This window comes from Macrobrachium rosenbergii, chromosome 47, assembly GCF_040412425.1.
Source record: "Macrobrachium rosenbergii isolate ZJJX-2024 chromosome 47, ASM4041242v1, whole genome shotgun sequence".
Lineage (NCBI taxonomy): Eukaryota > Metazoa > Arthropoda > Malacostraca > Decapoda > Palaemonidae > Macrobrachium > Macrobrachium rosenbergii.
In genome coordinates, this window is record NC_089787.1 from 24,033,804 (window position 1) to 24,041,199 (window position 7,396).

Consider the following 7,396-nt stretch of genomic DNA (forward strand, 5'->3'; position numbering starts at 1 on the left):
ATATACATAAACTGTTGTCTTAGCAGACTAAACTGTGATGAGGCTGATGAAAAAATACTTTTCAGTAAGGAGAAAACTGCAAGATTTATTGAACACTATTTGTAGAACCAAAAAGCACTATACCGAAATATCTGACAGCCAAGCTTAAGTACATCAGTGTCAACAAAATAACTGTCACAGAAATCTGGATTAAAATTACATGGAACTTATTCTAGATGAATGCTAAACAGTAGGCAAATTATCTTAATTCACCAGGGAATATAATCTTAATTTGTCAAGGAAATATCTTTGTTGACAAAAATGTTATCATCCGTTATAACAAATGTTCAAATGTCAATAAGCAAAGGATAACTGTGGACTCAAATTTCCGGCAGAATTTAACCCATAACCTTTTCAGCTTCAGCAAGTTTTTCAAATGCGAGTTACAATTAAACGAAGCTCTTAACACTACAATTAACAGAAATCTCGACAGATTAATCAAGCAAACGTTAAATTTTATAATAAAAAAGAGATGGAAAAATAAATTCACCTGTCGAGGTAACTGAGTGCAACACCTTTGTCCAAGAAACTCTTGACACACATGGATTATTGTTCCTCAACTTCCAGCCACGAAGGAGCCGATTAAAGCCTTTGGTTCGCGACTTTCATAACGAGAACACAAACCGTGAGTCTGCTCCTTGGTCAAACTGCCACACGTGAATTCCTTAAAATTAAAAATCGAAGAAGTTTGAATACAAAAATCAAGTTATGCACATCAAGGAACATATTCCAAATAGACCTAATAGTCTGTCAATAAAATTACCATCAACTATTATCAAAATTTCGGTTCATACAAAATATCGAAACTATCACATGGGAGTTAGAATTTTTACGCGCAGAGGGAACAAATTTTAGATTTTGAGCATCGAAATTTCAGCAGAAACTTGAGAGAAGACGATTTGTTTACACTGGCTCCGAGACCTCCCGTTTATACCAGGCGGCCTCCGTTCTGCCCTCATCCGTCTGCTCATCATCATTCGAGTTCTGTAAAAGCGGTTAAGATGTCATTATTATTATTTTCTGCTTTTATCATCTCTTAAAATTATTTCTTTTTTTAATTTCATCACGCCGTTTAGAAGTTAGTTTATTCACTCTCAAAAATGTGATCATTGCCAAGTTTCAAATGCATGGTTATTAACCAATGCTTGAGGGGGCAGTTATGGAAGGAAAAAAGTTAGGTATTTGTATAAGAAATAGTAAGCTTATTCCTGAGATATATATATATATATATATATATATATATATATATATATATATATATAAATGTGTATATATATATATATATATATAGTATATATATATATATATATATATATATATATATATATATATATATATATATATATATATATATATATATATATATATATATATATATATATATATATATATATATATATATATATATATATACATACACACACATAATATACATGCCTTAATCTAAGTGAATTAAATTTAGTTGTGATCACCACAGGCATCTAAACTTTACGGTACATAACTCATTATTTATACCAAAATACGAAAGCACAATTTATCTCAAATTAATAAAAATAAAACCACAGCCCACCTAACAAGAAATTAAGTGGATAATTCACCTTTATTTTGTTTATATTTTCCTCCTCAATTATTCAATAAGAAAATTACTGATTGATTCTACTTTAGGCATATTTCACCTCGCTACTCATTTCTTGATAAAGGATGAATTTATCCACAGAAAACGCCGAAATAAAAAAGCTGCGTATCAAAACCCTGTTTCAAACTGACCGGAACTTGAAGAACTTCGTAAGTGCGCATTATCTTTGAGTACCCTTTAAAGACCTTGCGCATTACTGTTGCTAACTCTTCGTTGTTCACTACCGATGGGCAGCTCTGTACTGCTTACTAATAAAGTCCATATAAACTTTACAATTCCTTCGTCTTCCTCTTTGATAGTTGATTACTGTCACGTATACACAACATGGAATTATCTAGGAATAATTAAGCCATCGACACGAATCTCCCCTAACGGGGTTAATGCTTGCGAGCGCACCCCATGCATCCCTAAACATCTGTCGTATTTCCACCAACTTCCCACACAAAGAAAAATTAACATCTTCCAACTTTACCCAAATTGTTGGCCATCTTGTCCTCGCTGAGTTCTTGTTTTCCCTCCAACGCCCTCTGCTGCAGGTACAACTTGTAACGATCGTCCATTGTGGACGCCCCTTTAGGAAGACGAGTGATCAGACGGTGAACCTTCCGCTGCTGAGGGCTACAGCGTTCTGAGTTCCCACACCCCTGAATCCTCCTGACCTTGCAGGAACGGGACCTGCCCACTAACGAATACCTCCTGCCCTTGGGCCCTTGGCAACAAGCTTTCCCAAACACGTTATGTAATGTTTCTTTTCGATGCCGAGTAAAGTGAAAGGCAGTGGACAATGTAATGGAGAATTGGAGTTATGTACTAGGAACAATAATAGGTCTTCAGCAAATTAGGCCTACTGGCCACCTGGGGATTCTCTGCTAAGCCTAAATATTGATACCCGAGACTTTCTATTGGTACATTCCTTCTCAGGTCACTTTTTGGAAATTCATTCTCTTAGGGGCGAGAATCATTTATGATGCAAAAACACGATCAGTGGATAGTAAAAGAACTTGTAAACAATAATTTTATTAGCATATATTATTCATAAGAAATATCATTTTAAATAAATAGTTAACCTAATTTCCTCTCATCTTCTGATGAAAGTTTAAATACTCGATATAACCTTTATACATTAAAACTTAAAATTTTATTATTTAAATATTTATCATTTGGAGTATCACAAGTTACCACCCGAGATTCACACCCATATGATTGTATATATTACGTGCTTGTATCTGTACGTATCACGTAATCTATGGAAGCGTGTACGTGAATATGTTTACATAAATCAGTATAAGATATGTCTCATATTACCCATTACATCTTACTGCATTAGAATGATAGTATTCAATATTAGCTTCGTAAAGCATTCTTATTACATCAGATCCTTATTACCTTCGTCACATAATGGTTACGTAAGTTAGGCAATTGGTCCTGCTTGAGCTAGTGGATTCTTCTTCTTCTTCTTCTTCAGTCACTCTTCGACTGGTCTCCCTAGCTCCATCCACTCCCACCTGTGCAAAAGTAAATACAAAATATATGCAATGCGCAATGTTTGTTATGGACTTCTGAATAACAAGCAGATAAATCAGGAGAAGACTAAGAGATTGTTTTCGATAGAGCATATTCACTTGTCATGATTAACACAATTCTTATTGATACGTAGGCCATATTTTCGAACCGTTTCGTTTTCACCATTAGGGATTGTCTAAAATATGCCGCATATTTAGTGCAGAAAATTACGGTTCGAAAATTATGCCCAAAAATCAAATAACACTACAGGCAGGTTTCCTAGACTAATTAGATTATCTCCTAACGATCACTACAGGTTTGCCCAAGTAATAGACAAATTTACTGACCTAAATTGACAACATAGTCATCATTTTGCTGCTAAGATTGCAAATGAAGAGTATATGTTTAGCTTTACCCATAATTCTTCACTATACTGTAAATATTTATCCTTCTAACATTGGATTTAGAGTTTATGATACCACGAGTAGGCTACTGTCATCTTAAACTTTTATTTCACAGTGAACTTTACATTATTAAAGCCGAACCTTGTTTATTTTTTTAACCAGAGCTCAAATATCTAAGATTAATAAATGGCTCAAATGCATAGCTATGTTCCTTTGGGGCTGGAAATACTTAAAAATTTCAAGTTATTCTAACGAATTGTATGAAAGCGTTCGACATGTTAAATGAGAGAGTACTTATAAAAAATTAAGTTTAAGAAAAATTAAGAATAAAGACATATGGGAAAATGTAAAAGAATATAGGACTCTTGATATGAACAAATTTCAACACAGATACTTAAGTTATAATTCTGGTAATAATGATTTCTAGTATAACAAACACTAAACAACAGTATGGTCACGTGGCTGACAATGACTCATTATTACATCCATCCTCTTCCCTTCCACCCTAACCACCCCCCAGCCCCTCTCTCACACGCAGCAAAATGATTCGTATTCATCGCAGACTTACTTGTTTTCTTCCCGAAGAATCCCAAATAATGAGCAGCACTTAGAACTAGTCCAAGTGGCGGACTCAGCACCTGAATCATGTTGCAAGGAATGGGGATTGTCAAACCCAGCATTTTAGCCAGTTCAGTCGCCCACACTTGGCAGTTCACGAGCGTCAGGATGAAGTGTCTCCCGCTGAACTTGTTCCTCTTGGCGGTTTCGTTCACTTTCTTCGGGGAGAAGCGACCCGTTCCGATTTTGATTTCTATCGATCCTTCTGGGTTATCCGGTCGTCCCCGGTTCCACTTGGGTACCAAATACCCGTCCTTGTCGTCAGCCTCGTACGTGGCATCGTAGTCGCCCCAGTCGAAATAGAGGGACCAGTGGTAAGCCAGAACCTCCACAATCGGACGCCGATGCAAATACACTGTGCATGAACGACACCGGTCGTCGTCTTCCCCTGCAAATCCGTATCTCCACCCTGACATTCTTTTTTATTTAACGTTTCAGAGATGCAAGAGTCCACACTAAGGCACGAGGGGCAACACTGGCCCTAAAACTTAAAAACGTAGAAAACTCCTTCCCCGTTTCACGGGTTTTGGATGGTTTCCAGTTTCATTGCCGCTTGTACCTTCACAGGGCCAAAAACAGTTTTTGCAGTCTTTCGCTAATTCACATTTTCGCAATAAAACTGATTTGTACATACAGTTATCGAAAAAAAATTCTTTCACAAACTTAAGGCAGTGCTAACTGCCTCTCCCGCTTCGTGCACAATGATCATTGCAGCTGTTGGAAGTTATCGATTAATAGACAGAGCTTTCTCGTATGACGTCACACCGCCTCATCCTTGATGGATTCACGTCTACTGGCTCAGACTGTCGGGCTATACATGAACGATTTAAATTTTGACTGTTCCTCGAGTTGGCATCGCTCTTAACCTCTCAGGTGGTAAGCGAGGTGTATACACATAGTAGTCTGGTACGTAATACGATGTGAGCTATATATATTCCTGCGTAACATGACCAAACTAAAAACAAAAATTTAAATCTAAAACAAATTGCATATTTTTGGCATCAAGATTCAGCAACATGAACTGAGATCTTTTGTTGAATTAAATTTACTTGGCAGAATAAACAGAGACGAAATGAATGAATGAAAAATTAACTCCGTTCACTCTCGTATACGTTAAGAATGCAGTTGGCAAAACACCTAACTTCAATGCTCCCTTGTCACTGGCCAACTTTCCTTGACAAGTACGTTGTACAATTCTGATATTCTCAATCAGGTTCTTTCTAGCTTTAATTAAATATATAACTGATGGACAAAAACAAAAATACTATTCTTGATCAAGATCGAGTTACTTGATATTTTCCATCCTCGTAACATTACAAATATCTTATGCAAATAAGTCATGTCAACTTGCACCTTAATTATTCACTTCCATTAAAATTCAAAATTCACTGCCATTTTCAAACCACCATTGCTACTGACATTGCTAACTGGAATAAAAGCTAATTTTTCTTATGGCCAGTAAGTAGCCGTTTACCAAAGTAAAATATTGAATAAAAAGCAAGCTACTCCAATCGAAATGTGCCCATTGTATATCTTCGCCATTCTTACGTAACTGGAAGGGCACATTGCAAGCTTCAAGGCTCGTTTTAATGCAGGGTTTCAAACCTATACACTAGTCTAATATTTCCAGTCTCAATTTCCTATCATCTTCTGCCAGCTAATGGTGAAGTCTCAAATGGCTAACGAGGACAGGGTTCACAAAATTGTGACGTTATTCACATCCATGTAAGTGAAGAGATCAAAGATAATTATTTCCACAAGCGCCATAAAACATGCTGTGGCATATAAAGCAGACAATTCGTTTTGCAAACCTCGTAACTTTATGCATAGTTAATAAAACTAGAGTAAAACAAACCGTCTCAAGGGAAAGCATAAGTTACAACAGGTTTTTTTTTTATTAAAGTCTACTGGAAATATTCTTTCTTAGGTAAGAACATGCAATAGTGCACTTCCTAATTTTTCTATGGGTCAAACGTACGGCATTTGTCAAGCCATGAACAATTCACCAATGAAAGCCACATTTTTTCCCCTTTTACCTTGTTTCAAATTACAACATTCAGCTTTCATGTGAAGGTACATTTCAATTTAACATATCCACCGTGTATGGCTACTCCCAGCTATGTTGGGCGTGAACTGGGCCACTTTATACAGCTTTGTCTACTCTAAAATATACTCCTTGCAGTTCTCCAATCCTACCTGGCATTACTGAGCTCGTTTCACTAGTACCTCGGCCTCTCGTGGGTTCCATGCATGGTAATAGATCCATCTGGTGACTTCACTAGTAAATCTTAGATTTCACCTTAGTCACGAATACTTAAGACGTCATTTGCCACTACAGGATTAATTTATCATCCACACTGTGATAATCATGAACATTGAAATACAAATACCTAAGTTTGACAACTTTTTAACTGATTTTATTGAAGAATTTGTCAAAAAACAACCTGATTTATGACCAGGATGATGATAAACGCTCCGAATGGCCAATGAAGAATTAGAGGAATTTATTTCTGGTGATAGAAATTAATTTCCCGTCATGTGGTTTAGATTCCACAATAAGCTGAAGGTCCCATTGCTAGGTACCCAGTTGGTTCTTAGCCACGAAAAATAAATCTAATCTTTTGGGCCAACCCTGGGAGAGCTGTTAATCAGCTCAGTGGTCTGATTAAACTAAGATATACTTAACTTGAATGGCAAAATATCTGCAGGATGTTCATTACATTACGCTATTTTGGGGTAGTACCACCAATATTGCCATAAAATTGGGCATTGTAATAACTGGCAATTGAATGTAAGCTTTTGGCCGTGCTAATCTTCTATTTATTGTCAGTTTTTTCTCTCAATTTTCCTACCTTATATACATGGGGTCAGTGTTTTTTACTTTTTTGTCCACATAATACCATTGCCTCTTTAGAAGTTGATTCTTCAATATTGCACTCAATTCTCCAGCTTAAGTATTTTGTCCTTATAGTTCAATTTTGAATTACTATTAACCAGTTTGTTCATACTTCAGTGGCATGAAAAACTTTCAATTCTGTAAGACCTCAACAGCTCTCATTTTCCCACTTTAGCAAACTATTTTCTTCACACCTCTCGAAGGAATAACACATGCATCTAGCTAGACCTTGCAATAAGGTTTTCCGCCAACTGACGACTTTGTGCTTGCAAGTTTGACACGGAGATGAGCTGACTTCAT

The 7,396-nt window shown here is 36.4% G+C and overlaps 2 long non-coding RNA genes across 2 annotated transcripts; both read right to left on the reverse strand.

The window, feature by feature from the left end:
- Window positions 1-58: 58 nt before the first annotated feature.
- Window positions 59-2,395, reverse strand: LOC136830662 (uncharacterized). Its single transcript, XR_010850701.1, has 2 exons — window positions 2,148-2,395; window positions 59-1,023 (listed from the first exon to the last, which is right to left on the reverse strand). It is a non-coding gene; the product is annotated as an uncharacterized lncRNA (long non-coding RNA).
- Window positions 2,396-2,676: 281 nt separating this feature from the next.
- Window positions 2,677-5,005, reverse strand: LOC136830663 (uncharacterized). The gene is made up of 2 exons (XR_010850702.1): window positions 4,151-5,005; window positions 2,677-3,180 (listed from the first exon to the last, which is right to left on the reverse strand). It is a non-coding gene; the product is annotated as an uncharacterized lncRNA (long non-coding RNA).
- Between the last annotated feature and the right edge of the window lie 2,391 nt (window positions 5,006-7,396).